This window comes from Haemaphysalis longicornis, unplaced genomic scaffold, assembly GCF_048455015.1.
Source record: "Haemaphysalis longicornis isolate Haplotype H1 unplaced genomic scaffold, Haemaphysalis longicornis Haplotype H1 scaffold_8, whole genome shotgun sequence".
Lineage (NCBI taxonomy): Eukaryota > Metazoa > Arthropoda > Arachnida > Ixodida > Ixodidae > Haemaphysalis > Haemaphysalis longicornis.
The window spans coordinates 166,145,575-166,164,809 of NW_027526445.1; positions in this window are offsets into that span (position 1 = coordinate 166,145,575).

Sequence of the window (19,235 nt, forward strand, 5' to 3'; positions counted from 1 at the left end):
CAAAGAGTACGTTACTGCGAATGTTTTTGGAAGCACAAAATAAAAGAACCCCCAAATACAAAACAAGTAAACTTAATGTTCTTGGGATTTTAAAACTTCAATGTGAGATACATTACCACAACTCACGTGTATCAAAACGTAAAAATATAAAAAACTTGCCATTCCCAGTCAAAACCCGGTGCAAAAATGACAAAACAGAACATTATTAAGAAAAAAAATAACAAAGTTCAGTTTACTTTTTATGGCTTACGTGTTGTATTTTACACACGTATGCATTATTCACTAGCTTTTAAATTACGATATGCTAGCGTATAGTGGCCTTCTTGCTTCACGCATTGTATTTTTCATGGAGCGTGGTGGATTTTTCATAATGCATTGCGCGGGAGGAGCCCGAGGAGAGGAGAAAGCGGCTTCCGAGGAGGTTGACTTGCCGAAGCTGGGCCGCCTGACGTCATGCTCCCTCCTAACATTTTTCTTCCTCCATGCGCTCCATGCCCACCGCCATTGAAGCCGCTCCTTCCGCCGTTTCTCTTTTTGAAGCCGCCGGAGTCGGCCCAGCACGTGACCTCCATGGTCGGCCGTCAGGTCGGCTGGGCCGGCGGCGGTCTCCGACTCCACCGCATCTCTCGTGTTTGGTTGGCGGTAGCTTTTCCCCGTCCTTCCTGTATTGGTCTGCTCGGCGATCTCATGCCCGCGTGTGTGCGGGCGGGAGTGCCTTGTACGTGCGAAAGACCAAAGCCAACCAAGACCAAACGGGCCGCAGAGTAGTTTCGAGCAGACGAAATTGAAGAGCGCGCAGCGGCCCACAAACCCCACCGCGCGCTCTCACACAGCGGCGCGGTACACAGCGGCGCGGTGGGGTCACGTTTCCACCATCTCATTCTCCAACATGGACGTCTCGTACGAAGTCGATTTTTTGGCGGAGCATGACTACGCAGTACCACCTGCAGCCGCATTTGTTACTGTTTCTTCGACTCCAGATTCTTCGTCGCGTTTGCGGTCTGGGGCGTGTTCACTCCCCCTCAGAGCCCATCAACGCCAAAGCATCTGTACAGGAAGAACTGCAGCGGCATTGTTCTTTGTCGCCATGTTCAGCAGACAGTTTTGAACGTCTACATGAAGCTGCGAGGGGAGCACCAGCACGTTGGCGTGAAAGAAACTTGCCGCAAGACAAGTGAGTACACCGGTGTCAGTTTCCGGAAGATTTTGGAAATCAAATCCAAAGCGAAGGCGACGGGCGGGAAGCTGACAACACCTTCGCGGAAAAGGCCCGGAAGCGAGAACCGCAAACACCGCACTGCGATGTATGACGGCTTCACTTTGTGCGCGCTGAGAAACATTGTGCACGAGCTCTTCCGGCGCAACGAGTCTCCTACTGCACAGAAGATTGCAGAAGAATTTCGGAGGAGTGAGCATCTCCCCAGCCTTCGAACGTGGACCATCCGCCGCCTCCTGAGTGACATCGGCTTCGTCTTCGAGAAACGCGAACGAAACTCGATGATGATCGAGCGTCAGGACGTGCTGATTTGGCGGCAACGGGTACAGTCTTTGTCAAAATTTTGTGGGCCACGATGACGGTTGCCGGAGCAGGCGCGCGGCCGTGCAGGGGCGCTGCGCTTGCCACTGTCGGCTGGTTGCGCGGCTAAAGAGAGCGAGGGGAACTTTTGCTCGTGCATTTGTAGTGTGTCCGGCGCGACAAGTGCTGCGCAAAGTACGTGCGCTGAAGCGATGTACGCCTGCTCTGAGAAGTTGGCCCCGCTGCACTTATCGCGCCAGCCATACTACGAAGGGAAGTGCGAAAGTTCTCTTCACTCTCTTTAGCCGCGCAACCAGCCAACAGCGGCAAGCGCAGCGCCCTGCTCGGCCTCGCGCCTGCTCCGGCACCGGTTCCCGTGGCCCACAAAATTTTGACAAAGACTGTACCTTCGTCTGATCGCTGAGTACAGGCAGCAGCACCGCAAGGTGTTCTACACAGACGAAACTTGGGTAAATGCTGGCCACACCGTGACAAAGGCTTGGAGGGACGATACAGTGAAAACGTCTGAGGACGCTTTCCTGCGTGGTTTGACGACTGGCTCAAACAGCCATCCAGAAGAGGAGCGCGGCTGATAGTCACCCACATCGGCAACGGGGACGGCTTTGTTGACGGCTGTCTGTCCGTCTTCAAAGGAACGAAGTTGGGAGACTATCACGAGGAAATGGACGGTGAGCATTTCGAGGCTTGGTTTGACTCTGTTCTCACTAAGCTGTCCCAGGGTAGTGTTTTCGTCATGGACAACGCGTCCTACCACTCCAGGCGCCTGGAGACTGTCCCGAGCATGTCCTCACGCAAGCCTGACATACTAGCCTGGCTGACATCAAAAGGTATCCTGTGTGATGCAACGATGACAAAGAAGCAGCTTCTTGAACTGGTGGCGCCAGTGAAAGACCAGTTTGTGAAGTTCAGAGTTGATGTCGCAGCAGAAAAGGCTGGGTGCGTCGTTCTGAGGTTGCCACCTGCGAGTTTAACTCCATCGAGCTGATCTGGGCACAGATGAAAGGTGAAGTTGCTAGGCTGAACACTGACTTCAAGATTGACAGTGTGCGGAAGCTCCTCATCACAGCAGATGAGAATGTTTCTCCAAGCAACTGGGCCAAGGCTGTTGAGCACGTCATTGGCATTGAGGACAACTGCCGAGAGGCGCGTGGGTTCAGCAACCATGTGGAGCCAATCATCATCAGCCTTGGGGAGGAAGACGACGACTGCTATGGGAGTGCAGATGACGACCTCTCCGGCATCGAGCAAATGGATTGAGGCTTACCATGCCGCAGTCTTCAGCTCCGAAGTTCCAAACGGCTCTTTTAAGAGCCCACCAAATGTTGAATAGCGGTCTGGCCTACAGCGAGCTTGCCACCTGTGTATCCTCCCACTATGTTTTCTTTATGCAGCAGAATTCAACTTTTTTCTGGAACAATACCAAGGTTGTTTACATGGCTGGTCAACAATGTAGGACTGAGGAACATGAAACATAAAACCAAGGGGGATGGTGACACAATCTTGCATTATTGAAAAGACAATCTTGTATTATTGAGGCGACGCTCTGTAACTTTATGCTCGGCTGCCTCCCGCCTACCTATCTTTGTGGCCTCACGCTCAATTCTTGCCTTAAAATATTTTCATGCGGCCACGTCTGCAGTGTTGGTTTCAAGGTTTCCAATGGTCTTGTTTACCTTTTCAACGAGTTGAGGTTTGTGAACAGCGTTATATAGGATTCGTTATCCGGCGATTGCTGCTCTTTCTTTCCACACGAGCCAAGCTGATTAATATGGAGAAAGACACTAGTCCATGGTCAGAAAAGACGTGCGACACCGCATCTAACCACCCACGGCAAGAAGCCCCTGGTAACGCAGAGAGGTCCAGGTGAGCTTGAGACGTGCCATGCCGCCATGTGTTGCGGGGCGGCACCCACTGACGTCCCGGGTCCACATGGATTTTATCACTGTCCCATGAAACGAACATTAGTGTACAAGCTGGGAGTGTCTGGCTCTGCTCTCCCTTGTCACTGACACTTTACGCAGTTAATATCCCCTCACAAAGAAATACATTTCCCGTTACATTACGTGGTACTGTTTGTGGGGAAGCAAACAGGTCAGTACGAGCTTGCGCCTTGTCGGGGGAATGCACGCGAAGGAAACAAAAACTTCCCGCTCATTTTTGCATCGACCAGGGAGAAACCACCATCTGCCCAAGCCTGCAGTCAACAATTTTAAGGAACCGACAAATTTTTTGACGCTGCTACCATGTGTGCCCTGCGTTTCCACAATACACTATTCTACCCTTGGAACGAATGCCAACGTGTTGCAACAATGCACAAGATACGCTGAATACCACCAGGGCAAGGCTGTCTGATTAAGTTATCGGACTGCCTGAAACTTTCAGCGACAAGCTTCAACGAGAGGACTGTGCCTCGCGGCAGTACAGAAAAAAATTTCGAATGGCTGATACGATAACTAGCTGCTGTACAAAATGTGCTCATGTCGTTTTGTTCTCTTTACGTCTAATTTGTGGCGTTGCGCCTGATGAGTAGGAACCTTCTGCGCATAAGCTTGAAATTGTCTTGCAGCATTACGGGACCTGCAACCATATTTCTAGTTGTTTGGTGATTTTATTTCATTTGCAACTGCTGGCAATGAAGAGTTGCTGAGGTGCTGAGGCAAAAAACGACTTGTATAACAATCTCACTAAGCCCCTTTGCACCGGCAGCATTTGGAAGTAAGGTATAAAGGAAATCACTGCAGTGTTCGAAGTGGCATCATATGCTATACTTATGTGCTTGAATGGACTTCTCATGGCAGCGCCACAAATGGGATGTTTTGTTTTCACTGAGGATGTGTACTTTTTCCTCTCTTTACAGGTGTGCTTGTATGTGATTTCAAGTCAAAGCTTGCAGTGTAATTCAATGTATGTAATATGTAATTAAAAAAATTACAATTTACGGTGCAGTTGCAATTTCGCAACACATCCCTGGCTTGGTGTCGTGTTGAATGGTATCAAAAAAGCAGCCGTTGCTATTTTTGTGCATGTAGAGTACAATGCTTATAACGAAAGCATGTATAATAACCTCAGGCTCATTGTAAGACACGATAAAATGTGACTGTCATATTACGGGCATGGGGAGCTCATTGAATGCAACTTTGTTTTCATTAAATGCAACTTTGTTTTAATGTGATAAAGAAGACTGAGTGTCAAGTTTGTCGAAAGTGCCTCACGTACATAAATAAGCAGCTGAATTGAAGTGCAAGCAGCTGTTTCAACATCTGGACTGTAAAGCATACTTGAGAGAGAAATGGGAGATATCGAGGTTCTTAGCAGTGTGCTACTGTGATAATGTGGAGGAAACATTGAACAAAACTGTGTACGGGCACTGTGAATGTCTCCATACACCAGTGGTAGTGCCCTAGTGGTAAATCCAGATGGAAGGCCTGCAGGGAATCACCTGTCGCACTCTGCATTCTGTTGTTCAGTGAAGCTCCATGTCAAAACCACACAACACGTTTTAGCCCAATTTATTTTGTTTGGGGTGAGGGAGGCGCCTGTTAATGTTTCTGGGTTCTAATAACTTTTTCATATTTGTAAATTGGTACCTCAAGCTTGTGTCCATGAGTATGTCTGCCAGTGAGACTGCCTGTATCATACCCTTGTTTTGGCACTTGAATTTGCATAGAAGACACTACAACTTTTCATTCATAAACATTTCAGCGCAAAAGGGAATAAAAACAAATGCTGTTTATAAGTGGCGGTTCTCTAGCCAAATTATAACTCCCACATATAATTAAGAGAAACGCAAACTTTTTTGCTATTTGGCCTGCGATTTCTTTGAGCTTGCCCCATCAGATCTAAATTCAAGCATTGGGCATAAAAACGTGAGCTGTAACTATGACGCCAAAAAATTTTCCCTGTACAGGAATTTTCCCCAGTATCGTAAAATGACACTCCAAATGTCGTGTGTTAGGGCGTATAACAATCTGAAAGAAGTGAAGTAGCTTGTTATAACCTATATTGGCGTTGTCAAAATCGCAATTGCCATGGCAGCTGCGAAAGAGCATTTTTCAGGAATGGAGAATTTACCATCCATTTCGAGACTCGATCAGAATCGCATTGCGTTGAGACTTGAGCAGAACTAAGCTTAAAAGCGCTTTTTCCCAAAAATGTGCAGCACCGTAAAGCACGGTTTTTGACGCGCAGACACTTCATGGTCGCTTCCTGTAAACTGCAGGCTTTCTTGTAAAGACTGCGTAAAAAAACGCGTAACAGTGCGATATTAAGGACAGTCGTAGAAATGACGGCAGTGCTTAGGCAATGCACATGTAAGGAGCAATAACCAGGAATAGAAAGTAATAAACTAACGCGTTATAATGAAGCGGAAGCGAAGCTATTTTTCACGCGTGATCTGAAAGGAGCAATTCTGTTTTTTTTTTCTTTTTACAAACAGCGCGCTACCTATGTGCACCTCCAATTGGCGTGGCTTTTGTGCACACATTACTAAACACAAGAGTGTTTGATGTCATTGTTATTAACCATCAGCATAATCTAAAAATCTAAAATTGTTCTCCGCGTCGTCGTCGAACGCGTATAATGTTGCGTACCTCGCGAAATTAATGCTTCAGCACATCGAGTACTTCACGTACGTATAACTGCATCGATTTTTGTAACATGGTGAGTCTTATATAAATTAACGACGCACTCGCTCTTTTACGCCCTATATTAAAACTTATTTGTTCATTCGTATGCCATAATTACGAAATCTCGCGCCGTCCACGAATTGGTGGGGTGAGGTGTGGACAATCGTTCAGTTCTGAAATGAGAGACGCAAGATAAACAACCGATAGCAATCACCGCCAGCGCACGCACACAATAACCACACCGGACACGAGTCGTTTCGGACTTAATCTGCCTATAAAGTACTGTAGCAGGGTGGCGAGTTGGGCAAGATATAAAGATATAAAGTACTGCAGTGACGACAAACAAACTCGGTGAGAAAAGCAGATGATGCCACGCATTTACCGCGACCCTCTTTCAGAACGCATGCGCACTGACGTCACGGGTCCGGCGCTTCGGCGGAGTGATACACGCGGCTCTCTGGAATGAAGCCACCAGCCTTGCTGTCCTCTTCCACTCACTCACTCACTCACACACTCACTCAACTCTGCTGAATGTAATCTTTTTTGTAATCTAGAATACGCGCTCGAAAACGGTTATCTGATGCGAAAACGCAGTCTCAGGCACATTCCCACTGGCGATGCGCCTCGTCGCGCGACTAAAAGCGACGTCGCAAAGCGACGAGCCGGCCGTCGCTTTTCGGCGTTTTGCGACGGCGGAGCCGATCGCTCTGGGTCCGAATTCCCTCGTCGCGCGACGGCCCCGCAAAACCGGTAAGCCAATCATGGCCGCGGAGTAGGCTGACGTAGCCGGAAACGAAACGTTTCTTTACATCCGGTATGCAAACGCTGCGGGCGGGCGAGGACGAGCCTCCCTGTTCTGTGCCGCCGCTGGCTCGCTCGGCTGGCTCGGCCAGGCGGCCAGGCGCTTGGCTCGCTATCGCTGTACCCGCCGGGTCGGGCCGGCAAGCAACTTCCCGTGTGCATCGGTTCTTTGGTCAGTGGCTTCAGCGTGCGCGTGCACTAATCAACGAATAGCGTGGAACTCATCAGTGTGGAGAAGCGTGTATGGATTGTAAATAGAGCTAGGTGGACAGCGAGACGGTAGGTTGACTTGCAGCCTCTTCGTCTATCGGCGACTGGTAAACACGCATAGAGTTCGGAGGCGTCAGAACGTTGCGCATGTGAAAAGAAGCGACATTTGTGGGCCGTGATGCGGGTGTTGTGGCGTGAAAGCAAGCGTGTGCATTTCTTCGTGCAATAATATGTTGAAAAGAGCCTTCGTGAGTTTGTTATTTTCTGCTCCTCCCGCAACCCGCAAATGCTTTCGGCATTGCTCCAGGTTAGTAGCATGTGTTTTAATTTGATTTCTACCTGCTTTTGTCGCGTATTCTTTGACTTCGAATGGTTGACGCACCAACGAGGTCGTATGTACAAGTCGGGAAGCAGCTGCGCTGAACGCAGTCGCATCATCGCTCATCGCAAGTGCGAACACCACCTCAACGCCTCATCGCGCGACGCGCGCCGTCGCGCGACGAGACAAATCGCCAGTGGGAATGTGCCTTCACGCTTGCAAACACCCACCTTAGGGAATCAGAAGGCCTCTGATGTCGCTTTCGGGCTGACAAGAGAACCGCACCCATCGAGAGGCCCGGGATAAGACAGAGTGATTGTTGCTCAAGCCTCTGGTGAAAGAAACGTTTCCAGTTGACGCTGCAAACAGTGCGCCGCTACAGCATGGGTGTAAAAAGCATAGTTTTGACGCGTATAAAAAACATGGGTGGTATTGAAAATGATAATCGGTAGTTAAATTACTTGCGCAGGCGAGCTGACAATTGCGGTTTCCTAAATTTAAAAAACCTACGCTTTGGCCATCACAATCATCATTATTGTTACGTATTAATAGAGTCTCTATGGGGTTACATGCGGCTACCGCTGCTCAAAAGCCTTTTAGACGAGGAGGGGTGCGGAGAGAGAGAGAAAAAACAGACTCCCAAGCGCACGCCCCCGCGCTCGCTCTCCCGAGTAATGGCAATATGGGAAAAAAACAACCTACGTTCGGGAAGTTGATATTAGAGCGGTAACTTGGACGGAGAAAAAAATAATCTTTTGTAAGCACGTTCATGCAGCGTACTCCGTTGTCGAAGCAGCTCGGTGCCACAGGCGTCCTTTTTGTTTTCTGGCGTTTTGTTTATAGAAGATATAACCTGGTCAAGGATCGATGTGCGAGGGCAGGTCAGAATCGCAGGATTCTTTCAAAATGTGAATTTCTTGTTTTTGACTTTGTTATACGCGGAATTCATTCGACAAAATATTGCTTAATGTTTTCCTATATAGTTTCTTTCAAAATGTACATAAAAGTGTAAACCCATCTATAGCCTACTCAACAGAAACTCACTGTACCAGTTTTGTGTGGAGCCCCGATTCGAAGTTCTTGACTTGTTATTTAACAACAGCATCACGTGCAAAACTGTAATAATGCAATATTATTATTTTCCCCGCAGAATAGAAAAATTAAATCATAAACTCCTAACCACGCACGCGCGATGTTTTTCCCGTGTCGTTTACGTTCCGCAGGCTTCGTCCGCGCGCCGAAGGAGCAGCGAGTGCATGTGCATTGAGGAATCCATGTGCATTTGTTTACTCTGTAATATGTAACGGCGATGGTTTTTCTTGAGCTATCTTTACGAGCCACACGAGAAAAGTTTGGGCTGCGAGTCTCTATGCCTCTCGATTGAGCTTTAAGCTAGGACAGACTGAAGGAATATTCGATGGTGAAGTATATACAGGCTGGACCGTTCCAAGCTACAGAATACGCTGGCATCGGTCATGCATGTCCCCATTATTCAGCGCAAAGGAAACCGCCGGCCCGTTTGAGGAAAAGAAGTGAGTGGGTCATAATCGAAACTACCCGCTTTCGTATAATTAAGAACATATTGTGCTCGCTTTTATGAGTAACAGAGATAGATCGATAGAGAGAAAAATATTCATTTGTGCTGTGCTTGATACTAAGAACACCTCGGTTGGCACTGATTAGTTGGCACGATGTACTTGCTCGCCCTGGGTGCCCCGATCTATTCTGGCAGGCTTATCCGGCTTAATCTGCAGCCGACAACATGACAGAAGCGACCCGTCCCGATTCGTGGAACATCAAAGATACGCGAACAAGGATATTTCGCCTGACGCCCTTCACGCCAGGCGTGTTGCTAAAGGAGACCAAAACTGACGTGAACTCTAAAAAAATCCACAAAAGCTACATTTGGTACACATGCTTTATTCAAATAGAGCGAAAGTTTCGTACGCGAAAGTGCGTACGCCCGAACACTAAAAACTTGGATATCGTCCACTGACATTACAAAAATACTGCGAGTCATTGTACGTCGCTGCTGTAGTTATTGCGGCCGCCGCATAAGTCGCATGGTATTCTTCCCCTCTTTCCAGTTTAATAAACTAAATACTGCTTCAGCTAAAAACAAAAAAAAGGATGTTTATGCAATACAGACGTGAACTCAGACGCGAATTTTACTTCAGCGTCCCTTAAAGGAGCACTGACACCAATTTTCGGCGTTAATATTATTGCACAGTTCGCTTCCTTCACTCAACAGAATACCCTGGGTGAAATATGAGCGGCCTGCGACGCGAAGAACATAGTTTAATTGGATCTCATTTATATCATAGTTTAATTTGATCTCATTCATTTTGTTTTCAGCTCAATGAACCTTTACGTATCTATTGCAGCTACACTGGTAGATATTATTACGAACAAAGACAAGTAGACATACAAAAATACAGGGGTAAGGACGACCAAAAACTGTCGTGTCACATGTATTCTGCCATTACAGTACTGTAACGCATTAGTTAAAAAATTTCCCCGCATTTCCCCGAGGGGAAGAATGTGAAAGTGCGAATGCGCGAGTTGAATTTGCGCGGTTCGGTAATGTTCGCGAAAGAGAGATCACACACGCACACACAACTACAAAGAAAGAAAGATGCATTTATTCACAGACACCTATTTGTGTTGTCGTTGTACTTGATTGCTAGAGCGGATCTCAGCTGTGAAATTTCGTGTCAGTACTCCTTTAAGCGGGTGCATTAGCCCTTCTCACGCCCGATTCTTGGCCAATCCCCCACGTGGGTATGTGCCATGTCAGCGGCCAGACAGCGCGCGCCCATCTCCCCCCGTTGCTAAGGAAGACGAGGAGATTCCTGGCCAATCCCCCACGTGGGTATGTGCTATGTCAGCGGCCAGGCTGCGCGCGCCCATCTCCACGTGCGCGGACATCGCCGGTGGACGCAGGTTCAGGGTCGCTTAAGAAGTGCATTCGCACTTAAAATTATGTTCAAGTGAGCAGCCTTATGCACCAGCTGCAGCTCCAGAGAAATTCGTTACGTACTAACGAAGCATGAGCTCTCGTTGAACTTTTGGAAACTAAGTATATGAAAATGTGCCGTGACAGAAATGGACGGCGTCATGACCATCTGCTGAGATCGAACGTGATTTGCATTGGACGGCAGAGGCCACCGTCACAACTACGAAAGCTTTTAACAAAGTGTATCGTTTTTGCCTGCCATACGTTTGGCACCACCTGATTTACTTGATCTATCACACTAAATCATATAGCTTAGTGTGATACATATACAATTTAACATATTCATATACAATTTAACCTTGTACAAATACTTGCGTTAAAAGGTTTTCAATACGTAAGTAAACGTTTCAGCAGTTGCAGTAGCTGCTAGGTTTGCAGGTCACGTGACAGGCACACATATTGTAGTGTCAAGTTTCGACACTACGAACCACAACCCTTCCGATTTCAGGAAGTTTGCTGCCAAATTAAAATTATGTCCGCTAATTTGTTCAGAAATTGCTTGTGGTTACCGGGCTATATAAAACGCTGGCTTACATCTGAGCTAGAGAACATACGCGCGACAAAAATCGGTTGTCCGTCCCTGTAAGGAATGAAATTAAAATAGGTATTTAGGGGGAAATATAAACAAAAAAACTGCCAAAACATGAGACGTAGCATCAGGAAGTGTTGGAACCGAAATAAAATCAAGAAAACATGAAAAGTATGTAGAGAAATGAAACAAGAAGGGAAGTTGGTGAAGGAGATGTAATGGGAGGAAAGGCACCGATAGCAGTGATCATACACGCTGGCATCTTTTTGAGGGAGAAGGATCTCGATTGATTGATTTGATTGATTGTGGGGTTTAACGCGCCGACGCAACGCAGGCGATGAGGCGCGCCGTAGTGGAGGGCTCCGGATTAATTTTGACCACCTGGGGATCTTTATCGTGCGCCGAAATCTCGTACAGACGGGCGTTTTTGCTTTTCGCCTCCATCAGAAAAGCGGCCGCCGCGGCCGGGAATCGAACCCGCGACCTCGTGCTCAGCAGCGCAACGCCTTAGCCACTGAGCCACCGCAGGGAGAAGGATCTCGAACACTCAGCAGCAGCTAATGCACGAGCAGCCAGCGCGACAGAGCGTGCCGAAAAAGAAGTAGAGAGAAGATGATGATGATGTCCCGCATGGGCGGTGCATGTCAACTCAGGTGCCGGGAATATCCGAGAAGAAATTCTGGCACTCGTTAACAAATCCAAGATTAAATAACAAAAAAGAGAGAAAATTTCAAGGTGGGTTTTGTATGAATGTCGGAAAGTGAAGGGTGTGAAGCACGAACGCACACATAACGCGAAGCCCAAGTGATACATTAGGTGAATGCGCAAATTTGCTTTGCTCAGTTTACTTTTGTGGGTGCGTATATGTATACACCAATTTACTTAAGGAGGTGGGCAAAGGCAATAAATTACAGTCAATGAATTTAATACCAATAAACAAATGTTATTCGCTTCATCATCATCATCATCCCCAACACTCATAGCGGTCTATTGTAAACAAAGTTTTCCTTTCTTTTGCTCAGGCTTCGGACTCCTTCAACGTCTTGTGGAAATAAGATGAGAAGGACTGGGAACTTTTGGACGCCATGTTAGTAGCATAAGGCCATTCATTCTGATTTAAATACAGTTATTCTTTCTTTCTGGCGGCTCCGCACTCCTTTCTTCCATCCACTGCAGGACGATGGCCTCTCCTATAGATCTCCAACAACTACTATGAAGGACCCCACTCAAGTACCAGCTACACATTTTCTTTTTATTCACTGCACGTTAATAGCGGTTTCCTGCAGTACTTAAATATACGGTGTGTCGGAAGTGTGCGTGGGAGTTCACTGCTGGTGCCCTCGGGGATTGTCCCTTCTAAAGAAGAGTTAACCCGAAATGCCATTTTTTGCTCCCAGGTACTTTCCGTCTTTGAGATATGGCTAGACTGTCAGCAACAGGCAATGATGATCTTAATAGGCCCCTAAACAGGGCTTCCATAGGAGAGGTGGACGGCCATAACCACTATTGTAACAACATCCTCCGAACAGGAGACGGGATTTGGTACATGCGATAAAAGCGGGTATGGTGTGCGTTCTATTCACTGCAGCTGGTACAAGAAAGCAGTTTGAATTTAAAGCGAGATTTCGAACAAAGTGAGTTCGTTATGACGGGTGTTTCCTGCGTACCAGATTTCATGAATTGGCACGTTGAAAGTTACCAGTGGTATACGCGTAAGGAAAAACAATTGTTCCGCGTATTGCATGCAGAGAAAAAGTGAAAGGAGGGATGTTTGCAGAGAGTAGTGCGTAATCCATCAAGAGCAACCATCATAATCGGCAATCGCTCGCTGGAATCAAACTGGCTCTTATCTTGCCTATCGTTCTGGTCTGATGCCCTGGGTTCTATTTCTCGATAGCGACATAGAAGTGGGGATGTTTGGGGTGAAACGAGGTCTCTGCTTGAAGTCCTTGCCGATGTGACATTGGGAAGGACATGGCAGTAGAAAACAATCACCAACAAAAACATTTTTATTTCTCTAACAAAACCGAGCAAAGAAATTCCGCAATTCCATTTCACGCAATGGTACACGGTGCCTGGACACTACGTGGCTATCTACATTATGCGCAACTTCTAAAAGGGAAAAAGCACACCGAAGAAGCAGCGCAAGCTGGTATAACATATAGCATCACCAAGGCCCTGTGGAATACAAAGTACGATCGCCGTGAAAACGTGCGGTTGACAAGAGGCGGCAGTTCTCCTTGGCATACTCGTCCTGCACGACCTCAAGCCCAGCATTCGCTGCAGAGTAGCTGCCGTCGGTCTGAGCCTCAGTTTCACAGATGCACGCTCTGCAACCCGTGGCCGACGAACGTATTATATGGGTCCACACACTCTGCCCCTCGTCATCCTCCTCCTCCACCATCTAATCCGGGGCCGCGTCGTAGAATCTGCTGCTCCTGCACGGGGTGGCACAGCCGCTCCACAGCCCGGTAGCCCCCCACAGCCGCCTCTACTGGGTCATCCACCGCCGGACAACGCTCAACCGGACCACGCTCACCACGATCGCTACTGGACAGGAACAGCGTCGCAGCGAATCTCCGAGCACAGCTAGTTGCACGCGTAGTGGCCCCGTGCCAGCTGGTAGAAGCCCCGGATGCGGGTGAGGCAGGCCGCCACGATGCCAGAAGTAGCCCGCACGAACTGCGCCTGTCGTGTGCTGAGCGGGTCCAATAGTTGAGAGGGCCTGTTACCTTCCAGGAACTCCTTGACGCGCCTCACGACCCCCTTCAAGTCGGCCTCCGTCGGCACGTCCGCATGCTTGGTCCCCAGGCGGTGTAACCTTGGGGCCAGGTGGTAGACAAACTTGTGGTCCCCCTCTTCCGCCTGGTAGGAGCCCCGGATGCGTGTGAGGCAGGCGGCCAGGCTGCAGGAAGTAGCCCGCTCGAGCGGCGCGGGCGGAAGGCTGCCCCAGTAGAGCCATAGGCTCTTCTCATGCAAAGGCTTACGCAAGTGCCTCAAAACGCCGTCGAAGGCGCCCTCCGTCAGCGTTTCGGCATCATCCTCGAATACCGCGAGCTCAGATTCCGGGCCTACGTAGGAAACGAAACTGTAGGCGCCCTCGTCCACTCGGTAGAAGCCCGGGTTGCGGGCGAGGCAGGCGGCCAGGCTGGCGGACGAAGCTAGCGCGAGCTGCTTCCGTAGAGGGCTGAGCGAGTGTAGCAGTTCCTCTTCTTTGGAAGGGCCCTTCTTATCCGGGTCCGGGAACATGCGCACGAGCCCCACGAAGCGCTTCGATTCGGCCTTCGTCGGCTCTTCCGCAGCCCTGAGCACTGGGAGTTCAAGGCCCATGCTCTCGACGCCTTCCAGAGAGTCCACCTGTTCCTGCAGTGCGGGGTCTAAGTCGGGAGAACTTGACTCCGCGTTGTTGGACGCAGGGAGGCTTAGAGCAGAGGAACGCCAATTGCACAGCCTTGGCGCCAGCCGTGTTCTGGGAATGAATTCGAACACGTAGCAGCAGCCAATGCAGGAGCAGCCAGCGGGACAGAAGGAGAACGTGATGACGATGACACGCATGAACTGTGCATGTCAACTCAGGTGCCGGGATTAGCCGAGAAGAAATTCTGGCACTCATTAAGTGAATTTAAGATTAAATAGCAAAAATAAAGAAAATTTAAAGGTGGGATTTAGTATCAATTGCAGAACGTGAAGGGCGTGAAACACGAAAGCACACTAACGCAAAGCCCGAGTGATACATTAACTGTATGAGCAAATTAACTTCGCCCAGTTTACCTATATGCCGGGTGCGTATATGTATACGCCAATTGACCTAAGAAGGTGGGCCAAGGGAATAAATTAGTCAATGAATTTATTAATTCCAATAAACTAATGTGATCCGATTCATCATCATCATCATCAGATCATCATCATCCTTCCTAAGCCCACTTCGGGAAGAAGGCCTCTCCCATAGATCTCTAACAACTACTATGAAAAACCCCGCTGGCGTAACTGCTTCACATTTTCTTTTTATTTACAGCATGTAAGAAGCGGTTTCTCACAGTACTCAAACACGACTTTGCTACGGTGCGTCGAAAGTGCCTTTGGGTTCACCGTTGGTGCCTTCGGCGATTGCCCCCTCTGGAGATAAATTAACCCAAAATTCCCTTTTTTTGCTTCCCCGTGTTTTCCGTCTTTGAGATATGGCTATACGATCAGCATAGGCCATAATGGGCTTAACAGGCCCCTAAACAGGACTGCGATAGTAGACGTGGATGGGCATAACCACTGTTGTAACGAAATCCCCGAAACAGGAGACGGGATTCTCTACATGCGATAAAAGCGGGTGTGATGTGGTTTGTATACACTGCGGATGGTACAACGAAGCAGTTTGAATTTATAGCGAGATTTCGAACAAAGTGATCAGTTTGTCATGACGGGTGTTTACTGCATACCAGATTTCATAGGTGGCATGTTGCTGTTAAAGCTCATTGAACAGACTCTCCTCATGGTGATCTTTACTAAAAGGCGAAAGATCAGTCCGCATTGCCTTGAGGGGAGGCACGTTGAAAGTTGCCAGTGGTATATAGCGTAAGGGAGAACAATTGTTCTGCGTATTCTATGCAGAGAAAAAGTGAAAGCAGGGATTTTTTTGCAGAGACTAGTGGGTGATACATTATCATCGTCATCAGTCATCACCAACCATCAAGACCAACCATCATCATCGGCAATATCTTGCTGGAATAAAACTGGCTTCAATCTTGCCTATCGTTCCTGCCTAATGCCCATCTGAGTTGTATTTCTCGGTAGCAACATAGAAGTGGTAATGTTTGTCTGGGGTGAAACGAGGTCTGCTTGAAGTCCTTCCGGCTGTGACATTGGGAAGGAAAGGGCCATAAAAACAATCACCAACAAAACCATTTAGTAGCAATAACGAAGTGTCTATCAGATATCGCAGCAAGAAGTGTCGCAGCTCTGGAGGCACTCTGGCGTTCCCTCTAATGTTCAATCTTATCTAAAATTTTGACAACCTTCGGCATATAGAGATGCGGAACTGCTGAACACTTTCACGGCGTTCGACCCACCCGGTTTCGCAAATCTTGAGAGTTTCATTTCAAACATCTGTTTAAGAAGGTAATTCCTTTCAGACAAAGCAGTGAAGGATGCAGTTACTTCGTTTATCACACCGACAGCATTCCGGATATCTTGAGCTTCAGTTAATCTTGAAATTGGTACATTAAACGCGTGATCGTGGCATGAGCATCTTAGCATGAGCATGCGGCGCACTTCTTTGAATCTCTGCTACCGCTCCCTTCGTTTCAGACACCTTAGTGCGTACCACAGTCATCTGTCCCAACTCCGACACAGGTCTTTAAATTCACTCTATGCCGTTTCAGAATGGCGAGAACTTGCACGTCGGCGCCCAAAAAAAAAGGTAAATTTAAGGAAGTCCTCGCGGAGTACACATGCACGTTGCGCAACCACAGCGCATATATATAGTTGAGATTAATTGGCGATATCCGTAGTCTCATCAAACATGATGCTGTGCAAAACCGCAGTTTTAGCTGTTTCTGATTTCAGTACCACAACAGGATGTAAGTTTGTTCTGAATGGTCTTCGGTGATGTCCGTTTCCGGGCGTGGAAGGTATTCAGCGAGGTCCTTGTCTCCGCTTTCAAACCGGAAACGTAAAAGTGCCCCGAAAGTTTTTTCGTTCGCGGAAGAAGAAAAGCTCATTTCATCATCTTTCAACAGCCCCACATCATCTCTGTGTCCCCACAAAGAAAAATTTACACCATCTTCCCGCGAGGGGAACCATAGGGTAGATGCGACGCATCGGGGGTTGCCGTTGCGTTTCCATTATGTTAGCGATGTCAGCGTGTGGATTGCTGTTGTTGTGTATCCTATTTACGCAACATATTCACGACCGATGCGTCGCATCTACCCCATGGTTCCCCTCGCGGGAAGATGGTGTAAATTTTTTAACCGAGCGCAAGCTGCGCGCTAACGCACAGCTGGCACGGCGACGGGAGCGAGCGCAGCCGAGCGCAAGCTATGCGCTGACCGCGCTGACGCACAGATGGCGCTGCGGTGAGAGCGGCGGAGCGCGCAGCTGCCGCGGCGAGGAGATTTGGGGTGCCGCGGCGAGGAGATTTGGGGAGGGATGCGGACTACGCCGCGACAGCGATGCGGGACAAGGCGAGTTAAAGAGATGCATTGCATCTAAAAAAAACGAGTGAAGCTCACACTGACGCGTAAGACTTGAAGGTAGCTAGCGAAGCTGTGCGCAACCTTCACGACCATCACGATGGTTTAAAGGAGCACTGACACCAATTTTCGGCGTTAATATTATTGCACAGTTCGCTTCCTTCACTCAACAGAATACCCTGGCTGAAATATGAGCGGCCTGCGACGCGAAGAACATTGTTCAATTGGATCTCATTTAAATATCGCACCGACGGAGCAGCGCGCGGAGCGGCACTCAGCAAATGGACATCAGCGTGACATCACCCCGCGAGCCCAAAAGAAGTGACGCAACAGCGCTCGTCAAAAACTCGTGACGTCACTTCACGCGCGCGGCCCCACGAGCGGCGAGCGGGCGCAACACCCTCTCAAGCGGGCGCCGGTAACGTCCGCACAAAGCGGTGAGGTCAGGCCGGGTTTCTGTCATATGCGCCGTTCGTGATGAAAGCGCGGGAATTTGAAACAAACGATTTTCAGGCCGTTCAGTATAATTAACTATCGCGCGCTGAAGTATTTGAAGTGCTGTTTCAGGTTCGCCAGACCATTAAGCATCGATAAAAGCAATAAAAGTGTAACATAAAATTTTCGTGTCAGCGCCGATTTGCTTCTTCTTCGGAGCCGCAATTTTGGAAGTGATAATCATTGCACATCACCTTGAAAGGGCGTAAGCTATGACGTGTCTCTCTCGTTCCGAACAAGTGTTGCCACGATTACGGCGAACGCTGGAGCTTTTTTTTTTTTTTTTTTTGCTAGTTTTGGCAAATTGTAAGTGGGTATGCTTGGCTTGAGAAATGTGCCCCGGGGACGCTGGGCGGTTGCCGCGAGGCACGCACACACGGTCGCTAGGCATTTTCTCTTGTTAATTGCTGGGCGGTCGCCGCGTTGCCTGCGCTCACGTGCGGTCGGCAATTTCTTGGTATTTTTGACTGCGGACAGAAAAAAATTACGATTTGCTAAACAGCCTCGCTGTTAATATTTTTTGGGGCAAGAAAAATGATAGTTTTGATGATTGGAACCACCTTTCGTCGATTTTTTTTTTTACAACTTGAGACAATCGATAATTGAGAAACTGTTTCCCAGAACTCACAGCAGCCAAGTGATAGATTTTTCGCGTGAGTATAGTCAGGCTACCATCTTTCCCCAGGAATTTCTTGAACTACGCCAGTTGCTTCAAAACCACCTTCTGAAGAGGCACCGTTTTGTGCTCGCCGGGAACGTTTTCCGGCGCAGAAACGGCGCAGTACTTGCATAAAACCCTTTGTGAATATCCGAGCTGGACCAACCATTCAAACTTCTACAAATGATCCCGTGTGGCATGACGTCGAACATCTTTTCCATCTTCTTTAAGAAAAAAAAAGGAGACGTGTTGCACCTTTTTTTTTTTGTTTTTTTTTTGGGGGGGGGGGGGGGGTGTTCAGTGTTCCTATAGCTGTTGCAACATTCTGATACGCATATGCCGCACCGCCGCGTCAGTTTGCGAAACAAGAGGTCTCTTTTATTTGTCTTTCAGACTGCTCAGAACTGCTCCAGACTATAGCTCCGTATTTCATTTGCCCATTTGCACATATTTCATTTGCCTTCTGCGGGCACAGTCCTGGACTGCCAGGAGCAGCTCAAACTCTGTACAGGCAAATAAAAGAGACCGAATCTGTTGCACAGACTTCGGGCGCTTTTTTTTTTCTTACTCTTTGTCGTATAAAGGCGCTGCTGAGTCGTGCCTCCTAAGGCCTTGTGTTCCCTTGCCTCGGAGCACCGCTTGGCCGTGAAAACAGCGGGAGTGGGAAACACTGAACGATCCGCCGGGCTGTGAGGGGAGGGGGGGGGGGGTGAAATGTGAGAGTATGCGTACTCGACATGCCCCTATTATGAGCCCGAAGCCATGCACAGAACATTACGTTGTTGGCGGATGAAGCGGATGCTTGGAGATGGGTATGAAAGGGGAAAGCAACGGGCGAGAACCCCACCTCAGGATTTGCCACT